The sequence below is a fragment of the Periplaneta americana genome, chromosome 1, assembly GCF_040183065.1.
Source record: "Periplaneta americana isolate PAMFEO1 chromosome 1, P.americana_PAMFEO1_priV1, whole genome shotgun sequence".
In the NCBI taxonomy this organism is placed as follows: domain Eukaryota; kingdom Metazoa; phylum Arthropoda; class Insecta; order Blattodea; family Blattidae; genus Periplaneta; species Periplaneta americana.
The window spans coordinates 15906545-15926315 of record NC_091117.1 but is presented as its reverse complement, the minus strand read 5'-3'; the positions used below and the strand labels follow the sequence as shown (position 1 = coordinate 15926315).

Genomic DNA, 19771 nt, shown 5'->3' with positions numbered 1-19771 from the left:
TAGCAAAATACGACAAATGCGACTGTGGCTTAAATCTTGGGTAAGTCACTTTTATTAAAATTTTCAGGACAGCAATAAAGGCTGGTTCACAATAAACAGGGAACGGAAACGACAAAGAGAACGAGAACGGAAAAATTTAAATATAAATTTGTTTAAATATGAGCATTCACAATTAACGACAAGCTTGCCGGAGCCCGGAAACGTGAACGAAGAGTTGGCCAAGTTTTAACTTTGCCGTTTTCATTTCCATTTACAACCTACTAGCCACCGGCGTGGCTCAGTCGGTTAAGGCGCTTGCCTGCCGGTCTGAAGTTGCGTTCGGGCGCGGGTTCGATCCCCGCTTGGGCTGATTACCTGGTTGGGTTTTTTCCGAGGTTTTCCCCAACCGTAATGTGAGTGCAAGGTAATCTATGGCGAATCCTCGGCCTCATCTCGCCAAATATCATCTCGCTATCACCAATCTCATCGACGCTAAATAACCTAGTAGTTGATACAGCGTCGTTAAATAACCAACTAAAATTTAAAAAAATACAACCTACTAGATGCATTGTTGTCATCAGAAAGCTATTTGGTCGTCGTATATTTTGTAGCAAGAAGGCCATGACATATCTTGTCCATTCTTTGCTTGTAAGGAACCTAGAAATTCAGTAGAATCAAGACTGGTTCACAATAAACCGCGAACGGAAACTACAACGAGAACGAGAATGGAAATAATGTTGAAATAAATCTATTTAAATGTGAGCATTCACAATTAACTATTCTGAATGCTCATATTTAAATGCATTTATTTCAACAATATTTCCGTTCTCGTTGCTTCCGTTCCCGGTTTATTGTGAACCAGCCTTCACTTTCAATATACACTATGGTACGTGTATATGCTACCAGACTACCACGTGAATTAAATTCTTAAATATTCCTTGTCTTGAATTTCGAAGTTGCTTAACCTGTGTTTATGTTGGCTGGCTTGTACTCATGAGAGAACGCTATTGGTCAACATTATACATAAATAACATCAAAATGCGTAATATCGGCTTTACATATTGTTATTGACATACATATGGATATGCATGATTTCCGTTCTCGGTTTATTGTGAATAAAAAATCTTCACTTTCACGTTTTTCACTTCTTATTCTCATTCTGGTTCTCGTTCCCGGTTTATTGTGGAAAATTAAAAACTGTTAATGGCCCATTTTTGAAAATTTAATATATTTTCATGCAATATAAATGAAATAAACTGGAAAATTTCAAGCCTTACAATTGAACCATTGTTGAGAATTAAAAATATGAACATTGTTGTGCTTCTCTCTACATAGAAAGAATGAGGCGAATACATAAAATCCAATATCCTTCCTGTAAATCTTGAATTATTTATTACATATTAGTAATACAACTTAATATCCTTCATTCTTTTGCTTTTAACAATATTGGTTCCCTTTTCTATTAGGTTGGTGCATAATGCCGTAACGATTTTTAAATTTATTAAACACATCAGATACACATAAGAGAGAAGTTAATCATCAACAATATATTCTCCTTCACTATTTACAACAGTCTGTCAACGCTGGAGTAGTTTTTCGATTCCATACCTATACAAATCGCTTGCTTTTGAGTTAAAGAAGTCGTCAAGCCATGTTCGGAGCGCATTTTCATCCGGAAAGGAAGTTCCTTGAAGGTTGTTCGATAGACAACAAAAAAAGTGAAAATCTAAGGGCTCAAGATCAGGTGAGTAAGGTGGTTTCGGAATAAGTTCCCAAGCCAGCTCCTGGATAGTGTTTTGTGTCAGGTTAGCAGAGTGCGGACTGGCGTTATCGTGGAGTAGCATCACTTCACGCAGTCTTGTAGGTCGTTTTTCTTGGATTGCGTGTGCAGGCCGTCTCAGTTGGTGGCAATAAATGTTGCACGATGCTCACAGTTCATCATATTTGCCAGTTCTCGGGTACACTGACGTGGATCATTGTGGATCAATGTGTTTAAACGGTCTTCATCAAACCCCGAAGATCTTCCTGAACGTGGAGTGTCACTAATATCAAAACTACCCTCCTTAAAACGAGAAAACTATTTTCTTGCCGTACTCTCTCCGATAGCATTGTCCCCATACAAATGTTTCTGGGCGCCTTCGCTGCTTTCACCCCTCTGTTGAACTCAACTCAAAATGCATCCCTCTAAAATAGTAGTTTTTAATGCCTTTTAATCACTCTAAAGAGATGCATTATTTCAATAATAAATGAGTTTTAAGAAGATATGTTTTGCTCTTGAGGATACTCAATAATGAATGAATCAATGAGTCGATGGACGGATCGATGGATGATTGGTTGATTTATTTATTTATTTACTTATTTATTTATTTATTTATTTACTTATTTACTCATTTATGTATGTATTTATTTACTTATTTACTAAATTATTTATTTATTTACTTATTTATTAAATTACTTATTTATTTATAAATGTATTTATTTATTTATATTTATTTATTTATATATATATTTATATATATATATATATATTTATATATATATTTATATATATTTATTTATTTATATATATGTTTATTTATATATGTATTTATTTATTTATATATATGTTTATTTATATATATTTATTTATTTATTTATATATATTTATTTATATGTATTTATTTATACCGCATATATTTATTTATATATTTATTTATTTACTTACTTAATTACTTAATCATTTATTTATTTATTCATTTCTTTATTTATTTATTTATATATATTTATTTATTTATATATGTATTTATATATATTTATATATTTATTTATATTTTTATATATATATTTATATATATTTATTTATACATTTATTTATATATATTTATTTACTTATTTACTTACTTAATTACTTATTTATTTATTTATACATTTATTTATTTATTTATTTACTTATTTACTTACTTAATTATTTATTTATTTATTTAGTTATTTATTTATTTATTTATTTATTTATTTATTTATTTATTTATTTATTTATTTGAGAGAAGAAGAATTTATCAATTAAATAGTAGGCCTACACGATGATAATCGCGTTCTTGCAAAGGGCTCTTGGAATTTCTGCATGGCTGAATGTGGTCTGCCTTTGCCGTACATCCACAAAGAGTGAGAAAAAATTCGAATATTCGTTAAACCGAACCTGAGATATTCCATGAGACGGAAGAGCTTTACATACAGTACTAACAATAGCGCCAGGCGTTCAATAGCAATACATACATAATTTCTATTTTTCGTAACCGGTTGTGTAACTCAGGTCTCTGGAGTGTAATGCCGACGCTATGACCTTTCCAACAACCGATCGTTGAAAGCTTAAATTTTAAAAATTCCAGCATATTTTATTATGCTTTCTGTTTACAAATTTTCCCAAGAGAAAAACTGCGTTATTTTAAATATTTTCCTTAGCGAATAAAATAATACTATATTGAAAATTGGCGCCAAAGGCAAGAATTTCAGTGGAAATAACATGTAGGCTACAATTGAAGCACTCCGATTCTGTAGCAGTGGTTAATATGGCACGCTTGATAAATCCTGTATTTATACCTATTCAAACAGTCTTTAAATTAGCTATTCGTGTTTTGTTCATATGAATCAGTTGTCCCTAGTGAAACGCATTCATTTCTCTCAATATAGCAAATGCATGCCATTCCCTACAGTCGTCTCATTGACAGCGTTGATATGGCAACCCTGGTGTAACGCGTCGGCATTTATTACCGTTTCCTAGGAAACGTGATGCGATACGGCTTTCACGACATACAGTAAGTGATGTCCTGTTTTGAGAGCATGCTATACACCAGTTTATATTCTCCCTTTAGTACCTATTGCAGGCCATGTTTCTCTTTTCATTAGTTTAAATGGAACAGTTAAATTAATGTTAAATAGCAGATAAAATGGAAAAAAAAAATGTGATCTATCTCCCATACACATGTCACTCTACCTACTATTTTTATGATGAATATATGAGTATTCTCGTTTATCAGAGTCATGCATCAAAGATTGTGGTCAGCACTTGGATGGGTGACCGCCTGGGAATCTATTGCGTACCATTTACACACTTTTTGCTGGTTGAGTGGAAGAGAAGGCCTTACGGCCTTAACTCTGCCAGCTAAAATAAATCATTATTATTATTATTATTATTATTATTATTATTATTATTATTATTATTATTTACATAACGACAGAGCTAAAGCTTTCTATACTGGAGACACGGGTTCAAATATAAATTACCTTTGTGGTGGAAAAGCATGTCCATCCATCTAATTTTCAAGGCTTAACAACAATACAGTGAAAAATAAAAAAAAGATCGTGCAAAAAATCATATTGAATAACACAGATTGAGTAAATTCAGATATATGCAGTTGTGTAATACCATGTTACTGATTTTTAATATTTGTATTAAGTTATTTTACATTTTTCCATATAATGCTGTAAATTGTTTATATTTTTTTAATTTTTAACCGCTTCATATGTGATGTAAATGCTACCGAAATTGAAGACCTTACGATGGTCCGAGAGCGAAAATATTTACCTTTTTTAATTGGTTATTTTATGTCGATTTACCAATTGCTACGGTTATGTAGCGTTTAAATGAGATGGTGATAATGCCGGTGAAATGAGTCCAGGTTCCAGTACCGACAGTTACCCATGACACAAGACGAAATAATAATTCAACATTAGTAGAACCTAAATGTTTCACATCTGCTGGTCTAAGTCATAGCATTAATTTTGGCCCTCGGTTGTATAATTCTTTACCTAAATTGCACCCAGAACTTCTAACGTGTAACCCATTAACATATAGCAAGACAATTAGAAACGTGTTAATGTCTTCAATTTGATTAAATAAATTTATAGTCTACTTATGTATATGAATTAATCAGCCTATATTATATGGATTCTATAATTTTGGAATATAACTTACATATTTTCATAAATTGTCCTACTTTATTCACGTACGATATTATTCTTCTCTATGTTAATATTATATTATGTAATTTCACTGCAGCTGTAATTTTAATTTTACTTCCCATTTTATTTTATTTTCTATATTCCTCTTACATAAATATACTATACTATATAATTTCACTGTAGCTGTAATTTTAATTTTAGTTCCTATTTTATTTTATTTTATTTTATTTTCTATATTCCTCTTACATAAATATACTATATTATATAATTCCACTGTAGCTGTAATTTTAATTTTAGTTCCTATTTTATTTTATTTTGTTTTCTATATTCCTCTTACATAAATATACTATATTATATAATTCCACTGTAGCTGTAATTTTAATTTTAGTTCCTATTTTATTTTATTTTATTTTCTATATTCCTCTTACATAAATATACTATATTATATAATTTCACTGTAGCTGTAATTTTAATTTTAGTTCCTATTTTATTTTATTTTATTTTCTATATTCCTCTTACATAAATATACTATATTATATAATTTCACTGTAGCTGTAATTTTAATTTTCGTTCCTATTTTATTTTATTTTATTTTCTATATTCCTCTTACATAAATATACTATATTATATAATTTCACTGTAGCTCTAATTTTAATTTAGTTCCTATTTTATTTTATTTTGTTTTCTATATTCCTCTTACATAAATATACTATATTATATAATTTCACTGTAGCTGTAATTTTAATTTTAGTTCCTATTTTATTTTATTTTATTTTCTATATTCCTCTTACATAAATATACTATATTATATAATTTCACTGTAGCTGTAATTTTAATTTTAGTTCCTATTTTATTTTATTTTATTTTCTATATTCCTCTTACATAAATATACTATATTATATAATTTCACTGTAGCTGTAATTTTAATTTTAGTTCCTATTTTATTTTATTTTATTTTCTATATTCCTCTTACATAAATATACTATATTATATAATTTCACTGTAGCTGTAATTTTAATTTTAGTTCCTATTTTATTTTATTTTATTTTCTATATTCCTCTTACATAAATATACTATATTATATAATTTCACTGTAGCTGTAATTTTAATTTTCGTTCCTATTTTATTTTATTTTATTTTCTATATTCCTCTTACATAAATATACTATATTATATAATTTCACTGTAGCTGTAATTTTAATTTTAGTTCCTATTTTATTTTATTTTATTTTCTATATTCCTCTTACATAAATATACTATATTATATAATTTCACTGTAGCTGTAATTTTAATTTAGTTCCTATTTTATTTTATTTTCTGTATTCCTCTTATATTAATATATTACATTATATAATTTCAATGTATCTGTATTTTTAATTATAGATCCTATTTTATTTTATTCTCTACATTCCTTTAAATTAATATATTATATTATATAATTTCACTGTAGCTGTAATTTTAATTTTAGTTCCTATATTATTTTATATTCTATATTCTCTTGTAGGCCTAATAGGGGATAATGTTCTTTTTGTAATTATTGTGTGCTTTTTTCTATTTGTTTTTTATTGTGTGTATATGGTTTTTATGTCTTAATTTTATATTTATTATTTGGATTATTTATTGCAATTTTAATAAGGAATTGAATTGAATTGTTTATATATGTTTCACTTGTTTTTTTTCATATCTTACATTTATTTTATTCTTATTATTTTTTATGCAAACTGTGCATAGTTAATAGCACGAATAGCCGTACAGGCTCGTGCAAAGGATCCTGTGTACATGAGTTTGTTTAATTGCAATTCATTCATTCATCCATTCATTCATTCATTCATTCATTCATTCATTCATTCATTCATTCATTCATTCATTCATTCATTCATTCATTCAAGAAGCAAACTTAGCTATATAAAGGTTATAGGAAAACTCTCTCGTAAACAGACTGTTACGACCTCTATATTTCCGAGTATCGAAAAACAGTTGAAGCCTACTATGAGCATCCTAGACAAGAAGACAGTTGACAGCAGAATTAGCTTCTGCTACGAGTGGACGTGTCTAGCTGTGTGTTTGTTCTGAAAGTTGTTTCTAGTGAATATGTTATATTAATGGAATATGTTAAAGCGATTCATTTACAGTTTGTAATTTGTGATCTAATTTAACTTTGATTACAATGACTATAAATAGAAATCAGTGCAAATAATTTTCTGTTGACAGAGATACTGAGAACTGGACATCTTGGTTATATCGATAATCTAAATAAGTGAACATAGTTGTGCGTACTGATAAAATAAAATAACTTAAATTTTGAGATTCTGTTAATAGAAAAGTTTATTTGACATTCATGTTATTGGTGCTACATTTCAATACAATTTTGTTTCTCCTGCACGAATATTGATTTACAAATCGAAGCACGAAAATATAGCAGCTCACCTGAGTAGCTCTGGCGGGAACGCGTTTGCCTGCTGATCAGCAGTTGCGCTCGGGCATGGGTTCGATTCCCGCTTGGGCTGATTACCTAGTTGGGGATTTTCCGAGGTTTTCCCAAGCGTAAGGCGAATATTACGTAATCTGTGGCGAATCCTCGGTTTGGTTCACCAAATACCATCTCGCTATCGCCAATTACATCGACGCTAAATACCCCAGTAGTTGATACAGTGATGTTAAATAACGAAGCAAAATTTAGTACAACAATACTTGTGACTTCAACTATTTCATAGTTAAATTTCATGTTTATAATAGTAAAAGAAATATGTGACGTCAGAAAAAAACATTTATGAATACGTAGTTCAGTGATAAACATTTTTGGGTTTGAGGGCTGTTATAATGAAAATAAAAGAATAAAATGTGTTAAATCAACTTATTGTAATTTTTAATGTGTGGTGTTTTAAGTGAACGAAAAATTACATATACTATGCTGCTGAAATCTGTCTAAAATTGACGTCAAATTTGGAGTATGGATAAGGACTCAACATGATGAAATATTCGGTCATCTTTTCAAGTAAGTACCATAAGTTGATGCGTGTATAAAGGATAAAATATTTTTGTTAATAGTACTATTTTTCTATAGTTACTAGAATCATGCATACTTGATATTATGGGGTTGGGGAGGTGGTAAGTATTTTGAGAGGTTTTGCGGGTATGGTATGCTACCCGATAGATCATTACAGGAAAGATAAGCATGTAAAGGTACGTAGTTGGTCTTCTCTGGAGTTCGACTGAACTAGCGCTGAACTAGTTCCTCGTGCTTCGCTTATACACCTTAAGTGTTTAGTGTCTCTCTTCAGTCATACCAATATAACTTTGGTGACATTACGAAAGTTTGACGCTAGTGTATATTCACGCTATGCTTTTCGTATACGAATCTGATAGGTTAGGTTAGTTTAGCCTTTGTTATTTATTTGTTTATTTATTTATTTATTTACTTATTTATTTATTTACTTATTCATTTACTTAATTATTTATTTACTTTATATATTTGTTTCTCTGTTTACTAATTATTTATTATTTATTTATTATTTACTAATTATTTATTTATTTTTAATTAATCAATTAATTTATTTATTTATATATTTATCTATGTATTTATATGTGTATTTATCTATTTATTTATTTACTTATATATTTATTTATATTTATTTTTATATTTATTTATATATTTATTTTTATGTTTATTTTTATATTTATTTATATATTTATTTCTGTATTTATTTATGTATTAAATTTTATATTATTTTTTAAATTTATTTTGTTTATTTTAATTAATTTCATTTTTATTTATTTATTTTATTTAAATTAATTTTATTTATTTATTTATTTATTTATTCATTCATTGATTCATTCAATCGTTGATTCATTGATTGATTGATTCATTCATTCATTAGTTCATTGATTGATTGATTGATTGATTCATTCATTCATTCATTTATTTATTTTATTTATTTATTTACTTATTTATTTATTTACTTATATATTTATTTATTTATGTATTTATGTATTTATTTATTCATTTATTGATTTATTTATTTTATTTATTTACTTATTTATTTATTTATTTATTTATTTATTTATTTATTTATTCATTCATTTATTTATTTATTTACTTATTTATTTATTTATTTATTTATCTATCTGTCTGTCCTGTCTGTCTGTCTGTCTGTCTGTCTGTCTATCTATTTATCTATTTATTTATCTATTTATTTATTTATTTACATGACGCTGACAAGTAAAACAGTTCTTTCATATACAATGAAAATGTATGGTCTGAGAAAATTACATAAATATTTATTTCCACGTTTCTCTTCGATTTCAGTTTTAACATTTTTTATCCTCTAGGGCACTGACTACTACGTAGATTGTTTTCTTTGCGTAAACAGTAAGCAGCTCTTGTAGTCTCCTTTGTTTTGCATGGATAATTTCCCCAGAAGGTATTAATTAGTAATTACAATGAACCCCAGTCAGTGTATTTCAAATTCGACTGCTTTTGTTACAGACATGAATAGTGAAGTCAGTAGCGACCTATTTTAAAGGGGATAGCGTTTTTATTATGACTTCTTCTGGGAGATTTACGATATTGAAACGTAAAAAAAAAAAAGAAATCTGTTCCTGTCAATTCCAAGCAAAATGTGTCTGCCATTTCTCATATCTGTTGAATTTCACAGCAAAATAACTCCTGCTGAAGACGTCATTAAACATTATTATTATTATTATTATTATTATTATTATTATCATCACTACAATAATAAAAGTAGGTATGTTTAATAAACTATTATACACGGAAAACTATAAGTAGTACATTAATTTCATTGGGTTATTCTTTGAGATATTTGAAAGAAAAAAATTAATACAATTTTACTCGTTTTTTCTTCCTTTTCTAGATAAAAATTGTTTTATATGAAACATTTCATAGCGTGTTTTGAAAAAGCTACTGAATTAATTCTCGATATGCTCAGTCAATTTAAGGGTTAGGTACAGCTTAGTAATACAATTTCTTCCTCCATTACTGTATCTTCTACGATAATGAAAATTGGTAGGCTATGTGTAAAACACTGTCCTTCTGCTATATAAAAATATATTTTTACGCTTTTAAAAAAATTATTTACATTTTTTTTTTCAAAATTCAAAATGGTGGCACTTCACTGTGCAATGATGAAGCGTTTCCCTCATAAACTCGTTAAATTTTTAATGTCGTCTCTCTTTTATTTTATTACTGAAACTCATGTTTACAATATCATACTCTTTCAACTACATTCCTTAATAAATACATGTAATATTTTTTTTTTATTTTGTGTTAGAAGAAAATACTAATATTTGACCATTTTTTAAAATGAATTTATTTTTTGTCACGCAACCTATGAAAGGCAGAGAAGTGATTTTGCATCATATTGTAGATACGACATGCATAAGTACACAAAAATTTCATGATAGAATGTTGGATAGTTTTTGAGTTATGAGGGAAACGCTTCATCACTGCACAGTAAACTGTCCCCATTTTTAATTTTGAAAAGAATATATAAATATATTTTTTAATTCGTAAATATATTTTTTTTTCATATAGCAGAAGGACAGAGTTTTACACATACTAATTTTCATTATTGTACAAGATACAGTAATGAAGGAAAAAAAAATATTTCCAAAGTTTACTGCTGTAAGCTGTACCTAACCCTTTAAGGCAGTAGTGTCAGAGTTGTAAGCTCCAAAACCGGTTGTGGTGCTAGAGACGTCCAGTCGGAGCGTGAACTTGCTTATGTCTGTGGAAGCTCCGGAGCACGCAACGAGTTATAGTGGAGCGCTCCGCTCCGTTTAGGCTGTGTCTGACAACGCTTCCTTAAGGGAACAGTATATTATGATAGGAAATGATTGAAAGAATTTTAGTTCAGCCTTTTAAAAGTGCAGAAATTTCATGAGAACAAATGTAACTTTTCGTTCTGAAAAAAGAATTTTACAATGTTACATCTTTCGGATCAGAATTCTGGACATTTAAAAGACAAAACTAATATTCAAAGCTCGGAACTTGGGGACTTGTGTGTCGTGTGCATGAGTAAGGTTACAGGTACAACGTACACAAATCTCACCCTGCAAGTGCTCAGGGACAGTCGTGTGTACTAAGAAACTGGTCACATCGAATGACAGGAAGACAGACGAGGAAACTGTGTCGTGTCGAAGCCAATGACATTCAGATAATTAATTAGAGGTAAACGGTTTGTTTGAAAATAAGAAAATACGTATTATTCGAATGGGTATTGTATACGTTTGAAAATATATTTCTTAAAATTTAGGTACAGAATTTCGTGGAGGAATTCTGAGGAGATACATTATTTTCTTCGAATGGAGAGTTTATATTTTGTAACTTGTGTCAAACACAAACTAGAGATTGGAAACGGGCATTCATTGAAATACATTGCAGTCCCTTAAATCGGTGGAAAATTTGTCCATAGCCATGGATCAAGTCGTAGTGGAACCTTCCCTAGTAGTGACATAGAAATTGAAAACTATTTTCGAGACAAATTTAGGATACTTATCTTTCTCAGATACGAGATCAGTTAGCAACTACTGAAAATCGAACAGGAAACAGTGACAGTGAAAACATTCAATACTTTATTTCGGCCTAAGACTTTATAATACAATTACAAACCATTTTTCAAATTTGAAATTTTTTAAAATTGAAGCTTTTAAAAAATAAATTCGTAAAATTATCCACGATATAATATAATATCAACAAATGTATTTTTTTTTACCTTTTATTTCTGTCTACTATATTCTTGTTTTTATTGAATATCACTGGCTTCTGCCGAATTGTCAATTTATATTAAATGTGTATTTGTCTCTCTTTTTTTCTTTCTTCTTTATTCTTGCTCTTGTGTTGTATTTATTGGTTTGAATTAAGTTACTTACTGTATTTAGTAAACTGTCCTTGTAAATTTTATGTTATATTATTGACTAAGTCCACACCGTACACGAGCCTGGCACTTACGGTAGTGGCTAGAAACATTTTTGTTTTATAAATGTAATTTGTATTCAGTAGGTAGCTAGTTAAAATAAATAAAATAAAATAAATTAATTTTGCTCCCGTCACTTCATGTGACGTGGAAATAAGTTTCTTTCGTTTCAAATCATGTTTAACTAACAGACGAAGAAGGTATGGGTTAGAAAAATATTCGAATGTATGTAGTCTTACACTGTAATAAAATATACAGAGCAGAACTGTAAATTTGATATATTTTGCATGTTTATTAATATATGTGCTATAAAATTACTTGTTTCAACCTATCATAATATTATCATTATGTTGTTCCAGCCAGGAACCACTTTTATAGCAAACCTGACAGTACCTCTGTGCTGGAAGCGGGGGTTTGTTGACATTGAAGTCCGGTCGCTTAGCCACGTTCAAAGACACAAGTCCCCAAGTTCCGAGCTTTGCTAATATTGTTTCAATAATTCATTATCATAATACACAGCTATCTTTAACCGAGTGAATTGGGGTATTAAATCAATGGCTTTCCCATTACACGCTACGAAATGTTTCGTTTAAAATAATTTTTATCTCGAAAAGGAAGCAAAAACGAGCAAAATTGTATTAAATCTTTTTGTTTTCAGCACCTCAAATAATAACCCACTAAAATTGATGAAAATACTTATGTTTCATTCTGTATAAAATGGCAGACTTACTAAATGGTTATTGTACAAAACAAGACGGGAGCACATTGGTTGTGAACCGGTTTATTTAGAGTTTTGTTAGTGTCTTGTGACATTCTGCCGAGAGAGTCGTGCATGGTGAAACAGTATGTGACTCTTTCAGCCAATCACTTTTGGTCGTTCTTGCAAGCAGCTAGCACTGCCTGACAGAAATTATTCGTATGATTTTTTTTGTCGTACACTCAACCAATTCGGTATAATTTCGGTTCGAAACTTCCACTCTGCGATTTAGCTCTGGTGGCATCCTCAGAAGATGAATTACAACGTTCAGTTTTTAATTTTAACAAAATTGGAATTAAATATGATATGAAAATCAATAAAGAAAAAACTAAAATTATGGCCTTCTGCGGAAAATACCCTGTGCCTAGCAAAATATGTTTAGATTAAAAAATATTAGAAAGGATGAATTATTTTACATATCTCGGATACACATTATCTTTTTTCGATGAAGTAGACATTTCACAGAAAATTTCTAAATACACCAAAACAATGGGAATAATTAACACCATTTTGAAACCTTCCCTAGTACAAAGGCATACTCGAATTCGCCTTTACAAAACTTTGGCGAGACCTGTACTTTGTTACGGCAGTGAGGCATGGGCATTGAGGAAGAAAGACGAAAGCAGAATAACGGCCAATGAAATGAAATTCATGAGATATACAGCGGGATATACGAAATGGGATCACAAACGCAATGAAGATGTAATGGAAGAATTACAACTAGAACCTGTAATTAATCACGTAAAACATAGATAAATCATCTGCATCGCATGCATAGAGATAGAATCCCAAAAATCATGCTCCACTATCGTCCAAACGGGAAGAGATCTCTCGGTCGTCCAAAGACGCGCTGGATTGAAAATTCAACTGTGAGATCGTAACATGCCATTTGGCCTAATACTTGAAGGGAAGAAGAAGAAGAACCTCCACTCTAAAAAAAATTGAATATACGTACCTACCTATCTACATAGTGTTCTGCTCAAGGGCAGGTCTTTCACTACAAATCCAGCATTCTCAGATCTTCCATATTTTCTGCCTTTCTCTTAGTCTCCCAATATGATCCTATCTTAATTTCGGCTATCACTTGATATCTTTTTCTGCCAAGAACTCTACTCCCGCTCACCATTCCCTCCAGGGCATCTTTCAGTAGCCAATTTCTTCTCAGTCTTTGACCCAACCAATTCCTTTTTCTCTTCCTGACCAGTTTCAGCATCATTCTCTTTTCACCCACTCTTTGCAGCACAGCTTCATTTCTTATTCTGCCTGTACATTTCACACGCTCCATTCTTCTCCATATCTACATTTCAAATGCTTCTATTAGCTTCTCTTCACTTCGTCGTAATGTCCATGTTTCTGCCTCATACAATTCGTTACCTGCTAGCATCAGGGACTGTCGAAATAAAATTCAATTCAAACGCAAACTTACTAGGCACTTGGTCAGTAATTGAGACTCGTTCAGACATGGTTTCTTGTAAATAGTTCTCTTAATCTATCACAAAATATTTCAATATTCGGTAATTTCATCACTATAGAATTTTGTTATTGTAGGTTTAATTTGTAATTTAGTAAATACAAAAATATTCTTTGTTCTTAACTTCTATGATAAAATGTCTAGCTTTCATTAATCAGGTATTCTTGTCGTACTTTAATTTTTATTGTAATTGTAATTGTAAATTTAATATTAATTGTAATCTTATTGTTCATGTCATAGTTGTAATCCCCTGGTAGAGGGGCAGAGAAGGCCTGACGGCCTTATCTCTACCAGGTTAAATAAATACATACTAATACAATGCCACACTCCACACAAAGCACTTTACTAGCGTCTTCCTTTTGAATAAAAGAATCAAACTTGTGAAAAATGAGCATTAAAATTAAAACTTACAAACTTACATTCACTTACATGCACTTATACTTCTCAGAGATATTTAAAAATTAACATGGATACAGTTTTAATAAGTTCTCTTCCCTTTATCTATTGAATCAGTGCTGGCCATCCCTGAATATAGCTCGACCAAGCGGCATATACTACCTCACTCGTCTGTCTCTTTCCTTTCAGCTGTAAAGCACTCAGGCTCTCCTGAGCTCTAAAGCGCGCGCTTGCTCCTATGGGCATCAATTGACATCACTGTCATACATACTCAACATGGTTTGAAACAAGACCTTCGATTTTTAAATTGAATATCGGCTACAGTATGCAAAATGCAGACGTTGTCATTCTATGACGCCAGACTTGTACTGTATTTCTTTCCTCCTCTTGAATTTACATTTTTAACTTTGCGTTACGAACTTAACAAACAGTTTCTCCTCTTGATTCTGAATTCAGCATAAGTTCTACACGACAAGTGTGTCAGCTTCATCGAAGCCTTTGGTGTGAGGTTGTAGCTTCACATCTTAAATGAGGTATTGAAGCGATTCTCGGAATGTATGTCTAGTCTGTGCATTATCCCGGGTTGTAGATATCCGATATGCGGACAGTTGAATAGCGAGTTATCTTGTTAAGTACTTGTTCCTGGAAGTCCCTTGTTTCGCTTCCAGTCTGACATCTCCTAGAATTTATACATACGTATAGTCTATCCACGCGTAGGAAGATGAAAATGGAATACCTTTATGAAATATTCTCTAATTGGTGTCGTGTAAACGTGCATGCTTCAGTCTTGTCAAGTTGCCATGGTTACGGCATAGATTAGAGGTCTTTTTTTATTATCTGATTACTTGGATTTACGAAACAAGACTCAGCTGTGATTTGGATGCATCTAGGTTAAAGTGAATGGAAATTGTGTACATAACCTAACTCTTTTCCAGACTATAATTAAGTGTTGAGAAGTTCATAACATTGATCTATAAGTAACAATTAACGAATTGTACTTCCCTCACATTATTAGATTCACAAAGCAGATAGACAAATATTTATTTATTTAATTGAAAAATGAGTTCTATTCAGTCAATACTTAACATAAACACAATAAAACATGTTATAATAATATTTACACAGATTTAAAAACAAACGTTTTCGCCAATTTTGATTGGCATCTTCAGGTCGTGTAGGTCGAATGGAACATGTTATAAAAAGTGAACACTTGGTATATGACGTTAAAAACCAAAGTTACAACTGTAATATCACTTAAAAACAGACAATAGAATATAGCAAAAAGCCTCCACGATATGTGTAGAATCACTGTGTTGAAAGAGGCGTGTGTGAACCAAGGAAACAGCAAAACTCTTCTGTCATTGCAGATACAGTTTTCAAGATAGATTTGAAGATGCTACGAACAGGTCGGTCGTGTGGCCGTTATGGAGAGCAGGAAAAATAAAAAAATGGAAGAACGTCTTGAAATCCATGAGGACGGCGACACGACTGATCTTTACATTAAGTGGTAACGTATGACGAAAACTGTATACGTGGCACGACTAGTGGATGAGTGACCGTTACTTGCGTGTGATTTTAAACAGAGGAGCTAATTGCCACGTATACAGTTTTCGTCATACGCTACCACTTAATGTAAAGATCAGTCGTGTCGCCGTCCTCATGGATTTCAAGACGTTCTTCCATTTTTTTTATTTTTCCTGCTCTCCATAACGGCCACACGACCGACGTGTTCGTAGCATCTTCAAATCTATCTTGAAAACTGTATCTGCAATGACAGAAGGGTTTTGCTGTTTCCTTGGTTCACACACGCCTCTTTCAACACAGTGATTCTACACACGTCGTGGAGGCTTTTTGCTATATTCTATTGTCTGTTTTTAAGTGATATTACAGTTGTAACTTTGGTTTTTAACGTCATATACCAAGTGTTCACTTTTTATAACATGTTCCATTCGACCTACACGACCTGAAGATGCCAATCAAAATTGGCGAAAACGTTTGTTTTTAAATCTGTGTAAATATTATTATAACATGTTTTATTGTGTTTATGTTAAGTATTGACTGAATAGAACTCATTTATCAATTAACATTGAGCTTAACGGAACCAATATGCCTTTGAAATTTATTTATTTAGTTTATTTATTTATTTAATTTATTTAATTTATTTATTAATTTAATTTATTTAATTTATGTATTTATTTAATTTATTTCATTTAATTTATTTATTTAATTAATTAATTTTATTTATTTAATTTAATTATTTATTTTATTTATTTATTTAATTTTATTTATCACTTACTTATTCATTTATTTGGTCTCGCCATCCTTATTGAATAATCAAGATTACCTATATTAAGTCAAAATGTAGTTTTTTCTCAAATTAAGGGGACACTCAACTCAAAAATTGGAGAAAAAGTGTCATAGAAATGAAAAATTAAATTTCTACACTAATTTACGTGACAGAACTAAATCAATACGCAGAATTCTTCCTCTATTCATTGAGAAGTCACAGTCAAATGCACAAAGCCAAAAAATAAAAAATAATTAAAAATGATATTTCAATTAATGATTGTTTAAAAATTGAAATATTTTTTATTTTGAAAAGTATTGGATCTAATGAGCTGAGATTTTGCATGTTACTTTCCATGTGTATATTAAACTTTTTCTCCAAATTTGAAAAATATTGGTCAAATAGCAAAAAAGTTCCAAAATATAGTTGAGTGTCCCTTTAACAGCTATCTATTTATTTATTTATTTTTTCATTTGTTTGTTTGTTTGTTTGTTTGGTCTTGCCATCCTCATTGAATAATCAAGACTACCTGTATCAGTAGTCAACATGTAGATTTTTCTCCAATTAACAAATATTTATTTATTTATTTACTTAGTTACTTATTTATTTATTCATTCATTCATTCATTCATTCATTCATTCATTCATTTATTTGTATCTGGAACCATCAAATAGTAATTTTGATATGACTGAAATATTATTATCTTTTTCTGATTGCTTCATTTCGTGATTATATAATAAGTAAATGTACATTAACTATTGCTTATCAGCCAGCATATATTTCAAATATCACAATTGAATCGCAATAGATACTGTAATGATAATATTATCGATATAAATTAAATATCGTTTAGAACTGCTCTTCTGCAGTTTGGAGATGTTCACAAACATCATAATTTTAAGGGAAAAGATCAATTCACAAGTTATAACAAAAATTTGTTCACAAAAAATAGAAAAAAAACGTGATACCTGGTGACAGGTAACTTGTCCCTACAATTCTGAGACGCCAGTATGATTGAAGGTTTTAGACTCCACATTATATGTATTTGTAACTTAACATTTCTTATATTTCATACTTCTATTTGCGTCGTTATCAGATTTGTCGTTAGAAACAGCTATTATCATCAGACTTATTATTGTTAATTATTCTGTAGCTAATAATTGTTTTTCTTTTGTTTCAGAAGCGGAGATAATCTCCATCGTTACAAGGTAAGGAGCAAGTAGTGATTTTGTTAGGTTCAACATGATAATTACTTACAATAATAAATAGGGTTCGAGTTTTTAGGTGCTTAAAAATCGGAAAAATATTAATTTTTTATGTGCTAAAAATCGGGAAAATATCTGAAAAGAAATGAAAAAATTGAATTATGTTCCCATTATTTCATGTGAATATAAACAATATGCAATACTCACCAATATTCATTTTGCTATCTCGCCAACTGTTGAAGAAATTACAGTACACAATGAGACTCATCCTAAAGTTGTCCATGACAAGAATATGTATTATTGTACTGACTATTACACTTTCACTACGTCATACTATTTTTGTCCAATAAAACGGTACGAAAGGACGTGTTTCAACCAATCATGGCTGTTTATCGCTAAAATTTTATCGCTTCCCTATCATTTGTTTGTTTTTACACTACCATAGCATTTGTTTCTTTGTTTGCCAACATTTCAAACTGCAAATTCTTTACGGTACTATAAACATGCTTTGCGATCGTCATTTGTTTACCGTATAGATAGTCAACTGAAAATGGCGGCTCTGTTTAAACATTTTGGTGAAGGTAACATTAGTCAAATAAAATGTTTGTAAATTAATTAATATCTATTTTATTGTATTGGAGTACTTTATTTCTTCTAATCTTTATATATTTTCTTCTGTTTTTATCACCTCCCTACTATTTGTTTCTTTGTTTGCCAACATTTCAAGCTTAAAATTCTTTTCGGTGATATAAAGCATGCTTTGCGATCGTCATTTGTTCACATCATAGACAGTCAACTGAAAATGTCGGCTGCGTTCAAATGTTATGGTGAAGCTAACATTAGTGAAATAGAATTTTAGTATAAGTCAATATTTTATTGTATTAGAGATATTTTATTTCTTCTAATCTTTATATACTTTCTTCTAATCATGTAATAGTCAATTAAATCCCACCTGAGTTTTGATTTTCTCTAGATAAATCGAAATCTCTAGTGAGATTACTGTTGATAATTTGGTCAGGCCTAAATTACAGTACAGGACATTTTGAAGACATTAGAAAAAAAATCTTCATTTTATCATCTAAAGCTATCCTGTCAGGTCCACTGGTTTCTGTTGTGGCTCTTGAATCTCAATTGTTGCTGTTTACAAGAGAAAGTTTGATTCCAATAATCACACGCAAGATATTAGTGGTTTAGAGGGAGTACTGAAGTCAAATCATGGCAGTTGTATGTAAAGTTATACCCTATTTGAAGAATTTATGGACACAGAAAGGTCATTTTCGTTATCAGGTGAACAAGAGACGTTTTGAAAATCACTTCCTCATATATTAAACTAGTGGCTTGTGCAGCAAATGCTGCAAACTAAGTTCATTAGACGTTGAAATAAACATTTTTCAGATTTATTTTCAATGAAGAATACCAGACATTCTGAAAGTTATTTGCTTCCATAATAATGAAAGATACTCTCTCTCTCGAGCCAATACTGAAGAGAACCACGCATATAAATATCTACACCACATCGCCATTAAAAATATGAAAAAGACCCAACCCCACTTGATTGATAACTACAAAAATATTTGATTTTTAATAATATTATCTTACGTAAGTTTTAAAGCTTTCAGTAACATATACTATATATACACCACACCGCCATTAAATATATGAAAAAGACCCAACCCCACTTGATTGATAACTATAAAAATATTTGATTTTTAATAATATTATCTTACGTAAGTTTTATAGCTTTCAGTAACATATACTATATATACTATATAGCCGCCACTCAGTAAAATAAAAAAATCAAAATCTA

General features: G+C 30.2%; 1 protein-coding gene across 1 annotated transcript in view; it reads left to right on the top strand.

The window, feature by feature from the left end:
* The window catches only part of Con (connectin), a 1055959-nt gene that overhangs the window by 375103 nt on the left and 661085 nt on the right, over nucleotides 1-19771 (top strand). Inside the window, exon 2 of the mRNA XM_069839240.1 lies at nucleotides 17940-17967. The gene's annotated coding sequence lies outside the window, so the exon portion shown is untranslated. The remainder of the gene's footprint in view (nucleotides 1-17939; nucleotides 17968-19771) is intronic.